The 17,075-nt window shown below is 38.2% G+C and overlaps 1 protein-coding gene across 1 annotated transcript in view; it reads left to right on the top strand.

Moving 5' to 3' along the window:
- Window positions 1-17,075, top strand: part of LOC140525900 (HLA class II histocompatibility antigen, DR beta 5 chain-like) — a 72,059-nt gene that overhangs the window by 17,028 nt on the left and 37,956 nt on the right. The gene's annotated exons all lie outside the window — the stretch shown is intronic.

Here is a 17,075-nt window from a genome sequence, read left to right as displayed (position 1 = left end):
AATATTCCTGAGAGCTATTGTAGGCTACTAGTTGCATTTGAAGGGGGACTGCAATTTGAAATTGAGCAATGTTCATGTGAAGTTAGAAATAATATAGTTTCAACCATGTTTCTCAGTATTTTTCTCTTCCTAGCATAATTAATGACCCAGTTGTTTTTTTTTTTTTCTTAAATGATCATTCATTTGCTTTTTCAAAGGGACATTTTCATTACAGTGGTAGAACAGAAGTAAGCACATTACTCTCCAGCACACACACACACACACACACACACACACACACACACACACACATACATACACACACACAAACACCCTTAAAGTCTTTAGGGTGCATGTTCCTTAGTAAGTCCTCAGTCCCTTGAAAGAGTGCGTTTAGACTTACACACTATTTACCTCACCAAGTTCACTTCTAAATGTGACGTAGTTGAGGGATGGATGAATCTCCATTTCTGCTACTTCTGAGTTAATTCCCAAAGGTGTTTCCTCATAACCTTTTTCCTTATTACCTTGGTATGCAAACCCCGGCATGGACTCTGGCTCCAGGACTCTAATGGCTTAATCTCTTCACCTTTCAAAGTTCATAAGGTCATATGCTTCTTTAATGTCCTTCAGTTAAAACCCAGATGAAAAAACACAAAGACAAGCAATCAAGACTAGTTTCCATGGGTCACATAACTTCCTTAATAAGAAAAGGCCCCCAGATTTCCCCCTATATTGTTGTTTCTCTTTCAAGCAAGGCAACAAAGAGGGGAAAGAAAGATAGAGGCACAGGCTCTGCATGACTGGAGACTTGTGAATGCACCCCACTTTCAATGATACAACCAACCATAAAGCTTCCTTACCACTGTCTAGCTATTAATTTGTAATTAATTACAGAATATCCAAGCTTACTCAATTCCTCATCATGATTTTGTCCTGAGAGCATACTCCACATATTCCTAAAGACTGCAGTCATAAGTCAGATCCAATGTAGTTTTTAGATGTCAAAATTTTTAAAATGCCAAATATGGTACCAAAAGAAAGACATTTCCATGCACACAGGACATAAGAACAAGGTTGTCTATGAAACTGAATTTTTTTTACTTTTTTAATGTTTTTCTGCTACAAAATCATTCATTTCTGTTTCAGCTAATCTAATTTTATGAGAGTCCTGTTATATACATGGTTTACTCTTTTTTTCCCCTTAGCTCCTTATTCTTCTTTCAATTCTTTCTTGCCCAGATTTTACTTCATTCTCAATGTTTTCCTGTATTTCTTCTAAATAATGTTGTAGTGCTTATGGAAAAATCCCTTTTTTCCCTCATTTGAGGTGCTAATTGTGGTTGTTTCAGTCACTTTCCATTTGCAGGAATCGCTAGATTTGCAGTAATATTTGGTACTGGTCAGTTTCTTCTTTGATTTATTCATCTCTCCAACTTTATTTCTGAATTGGAGCTTTTTAACAGAGCCACTCTCCACCCCCACTCTGCTTTTGTATGGGATTTTTCTGATTAATCTCTTCCTGGATCATTTAATAATAATTTATGAATTAAATAATTAGTCCCAGTTTACTTATGAGCAAAATAGGGATAATAGTAATAGCTTCTTCAAAGAGTTGTGAAGAAAAAAATGGGATTGTATATTTAAAATGAAAATCTTACAACATTAAATAAAGAATAACAGCAACCACTTTTTAATATGATCTCCTTGTAGACCACAAACTTATTCCATTTTAACTGACAGTCACTTGTCTTGAGAAATATAAGGAGCCACACCTAGCTTTTCATGTTATTACAAGAGTAGCAAAATTCATTTTTCAAAACAGACAAGTTGTGTGATTACATGAGGCGGAGGGAAGAACAGAAGGTACTTCTGTATTACTTCCAAACACATTGGCTTTCTAGTGCCAAAATGCTTCAAAGTGTTTGAGATCATAGAAAAAAGGATCCTTTTCCTTAATAATAATGAGAATCATTAAGCAAACTCATTTGTAATGAAAATATCCTCCCGAATTTTCTGGATTTGGTGGATTTCTCAAATAGATTATTCCAAATAAATCAGTGCAAGGGAAAGGTAAATAACCAGCAAAAGAGAGAAGGGATGGGCAGACATTTAGGAGGAGAAGAGGAGAGAGTGTTGTCATGAAAATCTAGAGAGAAGAAAATATCAAGGAGAGGGTGATTAACAGTGTCAGAGACTACAGAAAGTTCATGAAGGATGGAGCCTGAGAAAAGATCTTTAGATCTGGAAATTAAGAGGCAATTGGTAACTTTGGAGAGGGCAGTTTTGGTTGAATGTTGAGATCAGAAGTCATATTGTAGAGAGTTAGGATGAAAATAAAAAGAAAGGAAATAAAAGTTCATATGTAAATGGTTTTCCCAATGAGTTTAACACCAGAAGGGAGGAGAAGTACACATTTATAGCAAACAGTGATGTGCAGATCATACAAGAGTTTTTTGAGGATAGAGGGTACATGAGCATGTTTGTAGACCATGAGGACACGGAGAGTAGACAGAGAGCTGAAGACATATAACTCAATGAATACGAGAAAGAAGGCATTCTGCTGGAGAAGATGGGTTGGAATGAATAATCACTTGCAAGATCAGGACCATCTCTGTGTTTGGCTAAGGTGGGTGGAGGAATAAGCTATGTGAAATTAGTACAATGAATAACTGTGAGAAAGTGTTCTTGAGGGAATATCAATATGTACCTTGAAGTCTCCCCCATATAAGGGTAGATAGTGAGGAGAGAAACACTGAGACAAGCATTGAACTCACTGAGTAGAAAAGGAGAATGTTCTAGAGGTTGGTACACAACAGCTACCAGAACTTTGATTAGGTTGTAGATGTGGATTGAGTGAACCTCAAAGGTTGAGAGGATAGTGGTAGAGAGAGAACCTGAAAGTAGCTATAGGGAAAATGGAGTATTCTAACTTTTCCATTTCAAGTGGTGAGTTGAAGAGGATGAGTAAAGTGCAGCCAGTGCTGAAAAGGGGAGTCATACAGGCTGTGTTTCCAGGAAGGAGCCAGATTTCAGTGAGAACCAAAAGATGGAAGGAGTGAGAAAAAAAGATTTTGCCTGAAGGTCAAGCACATTGGATCCCTTTAGAGTGGGAATTTCAGCAGACTGGAATGAGGTATGCTGGACAATAAACTTTTAAGCATAAACTGCATTATGAACATTTTCTACAGCACTTTACGTCTAGACAAACAACAAAGCATATCAGGCTCATATGATTTCCAAAGGGGTAAATGCTTACATTGAAAATTTAGCGATTGAATCTCACGATTGCATAAGAGTTGGCTCCAGTGCATCCCCGGCTGAAGAGAGTGGGAATAAGGTACCAGATAGTGGGAGACTGAGGATGGGGCTTGACCAGCTGGGGTTGAGAATTATTGAGTTAAAGAAGATATGGGGGAACATTGTCAGGCACTGAGGAATGGGTCAGATTTTTACCTCAGTTTGGAGTTCTCTCATAACCAGAAGCAATCAAGGGTGTGGGGTAGGTGAGGGACAATTGCTGGGAGCTAAAGGAATGGAATTACTCCCTTTGGCCCAAGGCTAGACGCCAGCCTGAATATTTGATGAAATAGCATTTCTCTTCTTACTGGATGACTCTGGAGGAGAAAGTAAGGGGATGACTTTGCACAGCTCTGCTTCCCTTAAATTCAGTTCACTTGCCATTGAAGACATAATCCTTCTGATATCATTTAATTTTCTTTTTTTAAAAAATTTATTTATTTAACTTTTCACATTCATTTTCACAAAATTTTGGGTTCCAAATTTTCTCCCCATTTGTCCCCTCCCACCACCCCAAAACACCGAGCATTCTAATTGCCCCTGTCACCAATCAGCCCTCTCTTCTATCATCCCTCCCTTCCCTTGTCCCTATCTTCTCTTTTGTCCCGTAGGGCCAGATAACTTTCTATACCCCTTTGCCTGTATTTCTTATTTCCTAGTAGCAAGAATAGTACGCAACAGTTGTTCCTAAAACTTTGAGTTCCAACTTCTCTTCATGCCTCCCTCCCCATCGATTTCCTTTGGGAAGGAGCAATTCAATATAGGCCATATCTGTGTAGTTTTTCAAATGACTTCCATAATAGTCATGTTGTGTAAGACTAACTATATTTCCCTCCATCCTACCCTGCCCCCCATTGCTTCTATTCCCTCTTTAGATCCTGTCCCTCCCCAAGTGTTGACTTCAAATTGCTCCCTCCTCCCACTGCCTACCCTTCCATCATCTCCCCCACCCTGCTTATCCCCTTCTCCCACACTTTCCTGTATTGTAAGATAGGTTTTCATACCAAAATGAGTGTGCATTTTATTCCTTCCTTTAGTTGAATGTGGCGAGAGTAAGCTTCATGTTTTTTCTCTCACCTCCCCTCTTTTCCCTCCATTGAAAAGTCTATTGGCTGCCTCTTTTATGAGACATAATTTGCCCCATTCCATTTCTCCCTTTCTTCTCCAAATATATTTCTCTCTCACCCCTTAATTTCATTTTTTAAGATATGATCCCATCCTATTCAATTCACTCTGTGCTCTTTGTCTCTGTGTGTGTGTGCGTGTGTGTGCGTGTGTGTGTATGTGTGTAATCCCACCAACTACCCAGATACTGAAAAGTTTCAAGAGTTATAAATATTGTCTTTCCATGTAGGAAAGCAAACAGTTCAACTTTAATAAGTCCCATATGACTTCTCTTGGCTGTTTACTTTTCATGCTTCTCTTCATTCTTGTGTTTAAAAGTTAAATTTTCTTTTCAGCTCAGGTCTTTTCATCAAGAATGTTTGAAAGTCCTCTGTTTCATTGAAAGACCATTTTTTCCCCTGAAGTATTATAGTCAGTTTTGCTGGGTAGGTGATTCTTGGTTTTAGTCCTAGTTCCTTTGACTTCTGGAATATCCTATTCCATGCCCTTCGATCCCTTAATGTAGAAGCTGCTAGATCTTATGTTATCCTGACTGTAGTTCCACAACACTTGAATTGTTTCTTTCCAGCTGCTTGCAATATTTTCTCCTTAACCAGGGAACTCTGGAATTTGGCCATAATGTTCCTAGGTGTTTCTGCTTTTGGATCTCTTTCAGGTGGTGATCTGTGGATTCCTTGAATACTTATTTTGCCCTCTGGCTCTGGAATCTCAGGGGAGTTTTCCTTGATAATTTCATGAAAGATGATGTCTAGGATCTTTTTTTGATCATGGCTTTCAGGTAATCCCATAATTTTTAAATTGTCTCTCCTGGATCTATTTTCCAGGTCAGTTGTTTTTCCCATGAGATATTTCACCTTATCTTCCATTTTTTCATTCTTTTGGTTTTGTTTTGTGATTTCTTGGTTTCTCATAAAGTCATTAGTCTCCATCTGTTCCATTCTAATTTTAAAAGAATTATTTTCTTCAGTGAGCTTTTGAACCTCCTTTTCCATTTGGCTAATTCTGCTTTTGAAAGCATTCTTCTCCTCATTGGCTTTTTGAGCCTCTTTTGCCAATTGAGTTAGCCTATTTTTCAAGGTGTTATTTTCTTCAGCATTTTTTGGATGTCCTTTGGGAAGGTGTTGACCTGCTTTTCATGCTTTTCTTGCATCTCTCTCATTTCTCTTCCCAGTTTTTCCTCCACCTCTTTAACTTGATTTTCAAAATCCTTTTTGAGCTCTTCCATGACCTGAGCCCACTGAATATTTATTCTGGATGTTTGGGATCCAGAAGCCTTGACTTCTGTGTCTTTCCCTGATTGTAAGCCTTGTTCTTCCTCACCCCAAAGGAAGGGAGGAGATATCTGTTGACCAAGAAAGTAACCTTCTATGGTCTTATATTTTTTCTCTTTTCTGGGCATTTTCCCAGCCAGTGATTTGACTCCTGAATGTCCTCTCCACACCCACCTCCCCTCCAGATCCACCCAGCCAGCACTTGGGGTCTGAGATTCAAATGCTGCTTCCCAGCCTCAGGGCTTTGTGCTGGGCAGGGCTGCTATTCAGTGTGAGATGAAGTTCAGGTGCTCAGGTGGAGGCAGGGCTGCCACACAGGGCTCAGTTCCCTCAGGGGGTTTATGCAGAGACCTTCAACAATGGATCTGGGCTCATGCCTGCTTTGGGGAGCCCCTGTCTGCTGCTGCCTCCCAGAAGGGCCTGAGCCATGGAGACACCCCACTCTCCTCCTGTCGAGCCAAAAAGACACTCTCACTCACCCCAGGCACCTGTGGGTGGAGGGACCTGGGTAGCTGCTGGAGATTCTGTCCCTGAAGCCTGCTCAGATCTGCTCCTCTTGGTACCACATGGCCAAGGCATGGCTGGGCTCCTCTCTGGGTCCGGAGTGTGATGGACCTTTAGTGTTTGTTTTCAGGGTCTTCTGGAACAGAAATCTCCTCCACTCCGTTGTTCGGTGGCTTCCGCTACTCCAGAATTTGTTAAGAGTTCTTCTTTACAGATATTTTATGTGCTGTGGGTTTGGAGCTAGCATATGTGTATGTTTCTACTCTGCCATCTTGGCTCCTCTAATTTTCTTTATACTCTAGCAAGTGACCTATGTCTACCAGTTTAGGGAAAATAGCCATTTATCAAGTACCTATATTACTGTCACAGGGAAATTGATGGCTGGTCTCTTATGGGAAGTGGAAACAGAAGGCAGGGACAATCACTCTAGTGTGGGTTCTTGGAAGTTCAGTTCCAGTCCCTGAACCCTTCCTAACAGGGTGAACTGGTATTTGTTCCTTTTCCTAAATTGAAGTCAGCAGGAACTTTCCAAGCTCACTTTCTTGTAGTACTGTGTTGACCAATTAACTACTAAAATTCTGAAATGTCATCAGTTACCAAGTGAAACTACTACTTGAAAATACTTTTCGTGGCCTTTCCCCTTCCCCAGGCATTCACTCATTTATTCAGTGGACATTAATATTACGTTGAAGGTATATGATATGAAAGCCAGTAAGCCTAGAGAGTTAGTTGCAGTGGGTAGAGAGCTGGTCTTGGAGCTAGTAAGACCAGAGTTCCAGTCCTACCACTTACTGCCTGTGGGATTCTAGGAAAGTCACTTATGCTTTTACTGTTCTAGGCCAGCAGTGTGAAACTCAAACAGAAACAAGCTACTAATTCATATATAAGGCTCAGTGTTTGACATAGTGACTTAGTTTCTTAAGTGTAATGTTATTTATGTTTAATTCCATTTTTAAATGGTTGGAAGCCCATGGGCTGTGTTTGACACCTTTGCTCAGCTATACTCTGAGGCTGTAAGTTGCCAAGTTTTCTCATCCAGGAGTCTAGAATAACAAAATCACAGCTTGAACTTCTATCCCTACTTTAAAAGCATTGCTCCTGATTTCAGAAGACACAAAGATATCTGCGTCCAAGGAGTTTCTAGCCAATTGGAGGGCTTATAATCAGTCACTTGCCTCTTTTTCCTTAGAGGCTAGACAAGAAAGAGTTTTCTTCTCTGGTAGTGTTTAACTACAAAATTTGTTCATTTTGTTGAAAGAATATTTTTAAAAGCTAAAAGTAGTCTGTTAAGAATCAACACAACCATCTCCATTTTGTTCTGCTATGTGAGGTCTCAGTATATTCTTCAGGGCTAGCCTACAGTAAAATGTCTATCTCCTAATAGTTTCCTCACCTCTCATTCTACCCAGACCAAAATACTGCTCCTTGGTCATACCTCCTTTAATTCATATTGTCTTCTCCCATTAAAATTTAAGTTCAGACATGTCTCATCATTTCGGTATCCTATCTCATTATACAGAGGTATCCCTACTGCCAAGGCCAGTGCCTGGCATACAACAGAGGTTTCATAAAGATTTAGTCAATAAACATCTACTGTGTTATGCACCCACTATATTAAGCCCTGGGGATACAAAAAGGGTGCCAGGCATGGAATCAAGAAGACTTGAATTAAAAATCTGGTCCCAGACATTTACTAGTTACATGATCCTGGACAAACCACTGAGTCACTGCCTGCTTCAGTTTCCTCATCTGTAAAATGGGGATTATACTAAATGGTCAAAGGATATGAACAGGCAATTTTCAGAGGAAGAAATTAAAGATATCTATAATCATATGAAAAAATGCTCTAAATTACTATTGATTAGAGAGATGCAAATCAAAACAACTCTGAGGTACCACATCACACCTCTAAGATTGGCAAACATGACAGAACAAGAAAATGATAAATGCTGGAGAGGATGTGGGAGAGTTGGAACACTAATTCATTGTTGGTGGAGCTGTGAGCACATCCAACCATTCTGGAGAGCAATTTGGAACTATGCCCAAAGGGCTACAAAAATGTGCATACCCTTTGACCCAGCAATATAGCTACTAGGACTATATCCCCAAGAGATCATAAAAATGGGAAAGGGTCCCACATGTACAAAAATATTTATAGCAGCACTCTATGTAGTTGCCAAAAACTGGAAGTCAAGGGGATGTCCATCAATTGGGGAATGGCTGAATAAACTATGGTATATGAATGCAATGGAGTACTATTGTGCCATAAGAAATGATGAACAAGGAGACTTCAGAGAGGCCTGGAAGGACTTATATGACCTGATGCTGAGTGAAAGGAGCAGAACCAGGAGAACTTTGTGCACAGCAGCGACCACAGTGTGCGAGAGTTTTTTCTGGTAGACTTGGAATTTTGTAATAACGCAAAAACTTCTTATAAAAAAAAAAATCCCAAAGGTGGTTCTCAAGGCAAAATGCCTTGCACACTCAGAGAAAGAAATATAGAAGTCATCCACAAAATGTAGCAGATCATGTTTGTGTATGTGTATGTGTTTGTGTATCATGTTTTGATTTGTTATATGATTTCTTTCATTTATTTAAGTCTGACTACATAGCATGACTATAGTGAAAATATACTCAATAGGAAAGTATATGTAGAACCTATACAGAATTGCATGCAGTCATGGGGAGGGAGGGGGATAGTGGGGGGGATAAAATCTCAACTGTATGGCAGTGATTGTTAAACATTAAAAAATAAAAAAAATAAAAATATAAAAAAAAAAAACAAAAAAAAATGGGGATCATACCAGCACAACCATCCCAGGGCTACTATCAGAATCACATGAGACAATATTTGCTCAGTGCTTAGCCTAGTGCCTGGCACATAGGAGACACTTAATAAATGCTTCTGCCCTCCCTCTCCTTTCACAGCAACTACTATAAAACACAGAAAATGTCAGAATATGATATTGCAAAAGACAAAAGGCAAAAGCTTGTAGCTGAGGGATAGCTTATCCTACAAAACTGAGTATAGACTGGGACATAATTATTAATACAATAAAATACTTTCAGACATTACTGATGAAAATAGAAAAGTTGAGTAGAAACTTTGAAATGAAAATATTTTTAACCATCTCACCTTCTCTACCCCTCAATCCCAAGATATACCAGAACCTATCTTGAATCATCTGAAACTACCAGAGATGCTTCCCCTCTTACCAACCCCAGTGTTTGGGATGCTCTCTATTAAAGGGGAATGCCAAAAACCATTCTTGCGACTTCAGGCTTGGCTTCTTTTAACCATATGCTAGTTACACAAAATGCCATCACAATTAGTGAACAGTGTATAAAGCCATTTATAGAAACAGATATAAAACAAATTAAATAAATTGTACAGATTGGAATATAACAGAAAATATACAGATTAAATGAGCTCATTTGAAGGGAATGACATTTTGAGTCAACCAAGACATTGAAATTCCAATTTCACCAAAGGGAAATTATCCAAAGTCTCTAGGGAGAAAATCTAGCTAACAGGAACATGTGATAGATCTAGCATTCCCCTGTAGGATGCCTTCCAAAGTTTATTGTTACTCTTTCTTATTTCACCATGTACCAGTATTGTTTTCTGTAAATACCACTTTCTCCAAACTGAATATCATGTTCATTTTGTGGGGTGGCAAAAAGAAAAAAAATAATGCTAATATTAAACCTCTTGGCACTTTTTCAGAGGTCTTATATGATAAGAAATACTAAACTTTCCAAATGACCACTCCTTGTAGAGTATCTGGAAGTGTTCCTGTCTATTCTTGAAAAAGGAATAAAAAGTATCTTTTTTCTGTAATATATCTGTATCAGCAATGCCCCTCACAGAAGCACAGAGCATCAAGTCATTGTTCTCTCTGACAAGGAGAAAATGTAATATAAATACTCTATGTTTTCATGTATAAAATATATAGAAAACTGAGTCAAATGTACAAGAATACAAGCCATTCCCCAACTGATAAATCATCAAAGGATATGAACAGGCACTTTTCATAGGAAGAAATTAAACATAGCGATAGTCATATGAAAAAATACTCTAAATCGCTATTAATTAGAGAAATGCAAATCAAATACCACATCACACCTATCAGACAGGCTAACATGATAGAACAGGAAGATGGTCAATGTCAGAGAAATTGTGGGAGAGTTGGAACACTAATTCATTGTTGGTGGAGCCGTGAGTTGATCCAACCATTCTGGAGGGCAATTTGGAACTATGCACAAAGGGCTACAGAAATGTGCATACCCATTGACCCAGCAATACTGCTTCTAGGACTGTGTCACCAAGAAAGCATAAAAATGGGAAAGGATCCCACATGCATAAAAATATTTCTAGCAGCCCTTTTTGTGGTGGTCAAAAATTGGAAATCAAGGAGATGCCCATAAATTGGGGAATGGCTGAATAAATTATGGTATATGAATGTAATGGAATACTATTGTGCTCTAAGAAATGATGAACAGGAATGCTTCAGAGAGGCCTGGAAGGACTTATATGATCTGATGCTGAGGGAAAGGATCAGAACCAGGAGAAGTTTGTACACAGCAAAAACCACAGTGTGTGAAGATTTTTCTGGTAGACTTAGAACTTCACTGCAATGCAAGGACCTAAAAAATTTCCAGTAATCTCTTCAGGCAAAATGCCTTCCACATCCAGAGAAAGCACTATGGCATTCAATCACAGAACGTAGCAGATTATCTTCTTTTGTGTTATGTTTTAGTTTACTATTTTATTTCTCTCATTCATTTTAATTATTCTATGTAACATGACTATGGTAAAAATGTATTTAACAGAAATATATGTGTAGAAAATATATAAAATAGAAGGGGGCAGGAGGGGGAAGGAGGGGAAAATATAAGTTATATGATTGTGATTGCAGAACACTGAAAAGTAAAAAATAATAAAAAAAATAAAAATAAAAAATACTCTAAGCTTGAAGTAGGTTACAAGGGAAATACCAAGTGTATTCACTCTCAGGAAAACAGTTAACATAATATACAATATTAGTAACAAGAACCACACATATTATCATGTGATCGTATCAACAAAGGCAGGAAAGGTTTTGATAAGATGCAGATATCATTTTTCTTAGATACACTGGAAAATATAGGAATACATTTATATTTCCTTTATATGATAAATAGCATCTACCAAATCAAGAGCCAATATTATATACAATGAGGTATAATTAAAGATTTCTCCAATAAAAGGGATAAAGTAAGGAGGTCCATCATCACCCTTAATATTTGGTACAATGCTAAAATTTCTAGCTAGAGAAGACAGGAAGGAAGGAAGGAAGGAAGGAAGGAAGGAAGGAAGGAAGGAAGGAAGGAAGGAAGGAAGGAAGGAAGGAAGGAAGGAAAAGAAAAAGCAAGAAAAAGGACAGGAAGAAAGGAAGATGGAAAAGAAATAATAAAGACAGGAAGAAAGGAAGGGAGAGAAAGAAAGAAAGGCAGAAAGAAAGAAACAAAGAAAGAAAAGAAGGAAGGAAGGAAGAAAGAAAAAGAAGAAGAAAGAAAGATAGAAAGAAAGACTGTAGCAGTGTCAAAATTATCAGGCAACTAGGCATGCCGTGGACACAGTGCCAGCCCTTTAGTCAGAAAGGCCTGAGTTAAAATCTGGCCTCAGACACTTACCAGCTGTGTAACACTGGGCAAGTCACTTAACTTCTGTTTGCTTCAGTTTCCTCACATTTAAAATGAGCTAAATAGAAAGGACCTCCTAGAGTTGTAGTAAGGATTAAATGACATAATAGTTGTAAACTGCTTAGCACAGTTCTTGGCACAAAATAAACACAAAATAAACTGTAGCTAATACTATTGTTATCATTTTGCAGATGATATAATAGTTTTCTTAGAGAACTCTGGAAAGTAAACTAAAATTAATTGAAAAAAGAGCTGCAATAAAATTTCATGATATTAAATGAATTCATCTCAATCACTACCCTTTCCATATAAAAAACAAAATCAGAAGGAAAAGATTTTTCCTTGAAAAAAATACTTGGGGTGGGGGGAGGGGGCAGAGTCAAGATGGCAGAGTAAAAGCAGGGACTTCTAGAGTTCTCCCTGCCAAATCCAGCTAAATATTTGTAAGAAATCAGTCTAAGCAAATTCTGTAGCTATAGAACCCACAGAATGATGGAGTGAAGCAAATCTCCTGCTCAAGACAGTCTGGAAATTTTATGGAAGCATCTATCACTCAGAACTGAGAGCAGAGTGCAGTCCAGTGTGGGCCATGCAGGCACAGATGAGACCTAAGCACGCCTTAGTAGTACTGAATCTCTGCACTTTTGCTGGTTTCCAGATTTCATGACCCCAAAAGAGTGAGGAAAAATTCAAAAGTCAGTGGAAAAAATGTGTCTGACCTGTGTGAGAGAGTAGAGTGGTCTGGCCCCAGCCTGAGTGTGGTACAGGAGGTAGAGCAGCAGCAGCAGCTGTTTCTGGAAATATAAGTCCAAAGATTGTGAGTGGATTGAGTAGCTGACAGTGTACTCCCCACCCCCACTGGAAGCAGAGAACTATCTTGACAAAGAGCTCAAAAGTCAAGTGAATGGATGGGGAAATGAATAAAAACAAAAAAAGAATCAAACTATAGAATCTTACTTGGTGAGAAGGAAGACCAAACTATACAAACAGAAGAAGATAAAAAAATTCAAAGACCCTACATTCAAAGTCTCCAAGAAAAATATGAATGAATCTCAGGCCACAGAAGAGCTCAAAAAGGATTTCGCAAATCAAGTAAGAGAAGTAGCAGAAAAACGGGGAAGAGAAATGAGATTGATGCAAGAAAATCATGAAAATGAGTCAACTACTTGCTAAAGGGGACCCCAAAATGGTGAAGAAAATAACTTAAAAATTTGACTAACTCAAATAGCAAAACAGATCCAAACGTCCAATGAGGAGAAGAATGCCTTAAAAAGCAGAATTGGCCAAATGAAGTCCAAAAGCTCACTGAAGAAAATAATTCCTTCAAGATTAGAATGGAGCCAATGGAAACTAATGACTACATGAAAAAAATCAAGAAATTCTTAAACAAAACCAAAAGAATCAAAAAAGAGCAGACAATATGAAATATCTCCTGGGAAGAACAACTGACCTGGAAAAGAGATACAGAAGAGCCAATTTAAAAATAATTTTATTTCCTGAAATCCATGATCCAAAAAAAAGATTCTAGACATTTACTTTCAAGAAATTATCACAGGATATTTTCCTGATATTCTAGAACCAGAGGATAAAATAAATATTGAAAGAATTCTCTGATCACCTCCTGAAAGAGATCCCAAAAGGAAAACTCCTAGGAATATTGTAGTCAAATTCCAGACTTCCCTGGTCATGGATAAACTATGACAAGCAGCCAGAAAGAAATTATTCAAGTACTGTGGAAACACAATTAGGATAAGACAAGATCTAGTAGCTTCCACATTAAGGGATTGCATGACTTACAATATGATATTCCAGAGGTCAAAGGAGTTAGCATTAAAACCAAGAATCACCTACCCAGCAAAACTGAGAATCATACTTCAGGGGGAAAATTGGCCATTCAATGAAACAGAGAACATTCAAGCATTCTTGATAAGAAGACCAGAGCTGAATAGAACAGTTTACTTTCAAATACAAGAATCAAGAGAAGCATGAAAAAGTAAACAGGAAAGAGAAATTGTAAAGGACTTAGTAAAGTTGAACTGTTTTCATTCCTACATGGAAAGATAATGTTTGTAACACCTGAGACTTTTCTCGATATCATTGTAGTTGGAGGGATTTTAAAGACAGAGGTCACGGGGGTGAGTTGAATATGAAGGGATGATATCTAAAAAAATAAAATTAAGTGGTGAGAAAGGGAGAAATAGAATGGGGTAAATTATCTATGACATAAAAGAAGCAAGAAAAAGCTTTTTTCAGTGGAGTAGAAGAAGAGGGAGGTGAGAGGGAAAGAGTGAACCTTACTCTCTTTGGATTTGGCTTATGGAAGAAATAACATGCACACTCAACTTGGTATGAAAATTTATCTTACAATACAAGAAAGCAGAGGGGATGTGGTTAAGCAGAAGGTGGGCAGAATGATAGAAGGGATGGCAAAAGAGAGAAGAGGGTAATTAAAAGTAAACATTTTTGAGGAAGGAGAGGGTCAAAAGAAGGAACAGAATAAATGGGGGATAGGATCAGATAGAGTGGAATATAAGTAGTCTTTCATAATATGACTGTCATGGAAGTGTTTGGCATGACTACACATGTGTAACCTATATTGAATTGCTGACTTTCTCAATGGGGGTGGGAGGGCAGGAATGAAGGGGGAGAAGCTGGAACTCAAAGTTTTAAAAACAAATGTTTAAAATTGTCTTCATATGCAACTGGGAAATAACACATACAGGCAATGGAGCATAGAAATCTTTCTTGCCCAACAAGAAAATAGAGGGGAATGGAATAAGAGAAGGGAGCTATGTGATAGAAGGGAGTGCAGATTAGGGGAAGGGATAATCAGAATATACTAAGTCTTGGGATAGGTGTAGTAGAGAGATGGTGAGAAAACTTGGAACTCAAAATCTTGTGGAAGTGAATGTAGAAAACTGAAAAATGAATTAAGTAAGAAGAGAAAAAATTTTTTTGAAAGCCAGAAAATATATTTTAAAAAAGCAAAAAAGCATTTCGCAGATGACCAGCTGTTATTTGGATTCATGGTGGTCTAGGTAGTTTGCCAAAATAAGTGACCTATACTCTGGTTTTCAGTCTATTGGACTCATTGCTGGGAGATCCTGACCTCTAATTAGGAGAATTTGGCTTCTGCTTCTTACATTCAGGGACTTGCCAAAAATGCCTCAGAATCCTAGGGATAATGCTAGCTTTGACGGTAGTGTAGGATTTCCAAAAAAAAAAGTAAAAGAAATACTAATGCACACAATGAGGCAAGTGAAAGATTTTATCTGGGAAGTAATAAGTGTCTAATCATAAATAATTGATGATTGGTCATTTATTTGCAAATAGAAAGCCAAGATACACATGAAAGGATCATATCATGCCTTACAGAATGATTTAAGCAGTATTCAGTAACTTGAAATTAGCTTGAAAGTTTATAGGGATATTAAAAACTTTCTAAGACTATCAGTCAGATTTTACCTCCTGAGTATTATCTGATCAAACTGTTGGTAAAACATCAGACTTGGACCATCTCTAGTAGCAGCTGTTCTCTCCAATACAAAATCTTCTCTGGACACCAGTTTCCTCCTGCTACTGCTGTAACAATAATTTCTGTAGCACCTGTTGTCTTTGATGTCAGAATACTCTTACCATTCTGCAATTGCAACTACTCAGGTTGTGGTTCATAAATCTGGTGCCATTACTCACAAATCTCCAGATCTTTTGAGATAACCATGTTTTTACTAGGGAAAGGCAACCATGCAAGCAAAGGCAGCCATGGGTCCCTGCTCAAGCTCATGTGATCATGTCACAATCTCTCCCCTTATCAAAAACACTGTTACCATAATGAACAGAACACCATGGAGTACAATCTAAAAGGACCTTGTCCTTTCCCTCCCTCACTGGAGTCCTATCTTGCTACGTGGAGTGCTGAAGCCCTGAGGTGAATGACCAGAAAATGTGTTCTTTAAATAGCTGTGCCATCAATTAAATTATCAATTCTTCCTGCTAAGCAGCCAATTAGAGGACTTCTTATGAGGAATCATACATGGCTGGAAGCCAGTTACTTAGAGCTCCACATTGTGCATCATAAGAAGGCAGAGAATACCTGCTAATGCTCTGTACAAACCCATGAAATGCTACCAAAAAATGAGCAAGGTTATGATAAATATGATCTCTGCTTTTAATATTTACTTCTCCCCTACTCCAAACCTATTGCTTTCCTCATTCTCCTCCTTTTCTATATCTCCTTTCATTCACCTCTTTTTTATATCCCGTGTGTAAGACCCTTATCCCTGCTTTCTTTGCCTGAATCCACTTCTTACTATCAATGACCAGAAGAGCAAGACTCCTCTCTGCCTTCAATGCTACTCCAAAAGAGACTTTTTTTTCCTATCCCTGTGGACCTTGGACTATAATACTTCTCCTTTCCTTTTTATGGTAAGTTCTTGGGGTAGAAACACTGTGTTCCTGGTCAGTCTTACTGAGCTGAATTTTAAAAGAATGTTATTGCATGTGATAAGGATAAAAGGCACACAGTGTAATTACCAGAACAATCACAAGACATTACATAATTACGGAATACAGGTTTCCCACCTGGTTTTAAGTATAAGTCCTATTGATATTTATTTGTTTATAGATACTCTTGGGCAGATACACAGGTCAATGTATCAACCAGATGTCTAAGTATTCTCATTAATGCTCCATTATGTTCTAGAAGAAATGGAGGAAACAGAAGTCTGAAGCATGATTTCAGCCCCAAAGACCAAGATGGAACAACAGCAAGTAATGCAATCCAAAATATAATTAATTGTTAAATCATGAATAGGGTTTTCTAACAGCTGTAGTTTAGTGATGGCTTGAGTAGTCAGGAAATGCTCCAGGAAGCAAGTGGAATTGCACCTGGGTCTAGAAGGATGGGTAGGATAAGTGGAATGAGACAGGAAAGGGAAATTCCAGGCAGGTGGACTCCAGATAAGGGGCACTAAGATGGGAATGAGCAGAAGAAGTGGGCATGGGTGCGAAAGAGCAGTCTGATGAAAACAGAGATGTGTGTCAGGAAGCAATGATTTAAGTAAGGTAAGGTAAGATAATGATGGGAGAGGGCAGGCACTGCACCCAGGTCACACTTGATAGGATGGCAAATATGGAGTCACTGAAAGTTAACATCAGTGTAATTATATTATTAACTACAAATTCAAAATGCTTGAATTGTATCAAATGGGA

Source organism: Notamacropus eugenii, chromosome 2, assembly GCF_028372415.1.
Source record: "Notamacropus eugenii isolate mMacEug1 chromosome 2, mMacEug1.pri_v2, whole genome shotgun sequence".
NCBI classification, from domain to species: domain Eukaryota; kingdom Metazoa; phylum Chordata; class Mammalia; order Diprotodontia; family Macropodidae; genus Notamacropus; species Notamacropus eugenii.
This window is presented reverse-complemented; position numbering and strand designations above follow the sequence as displayed.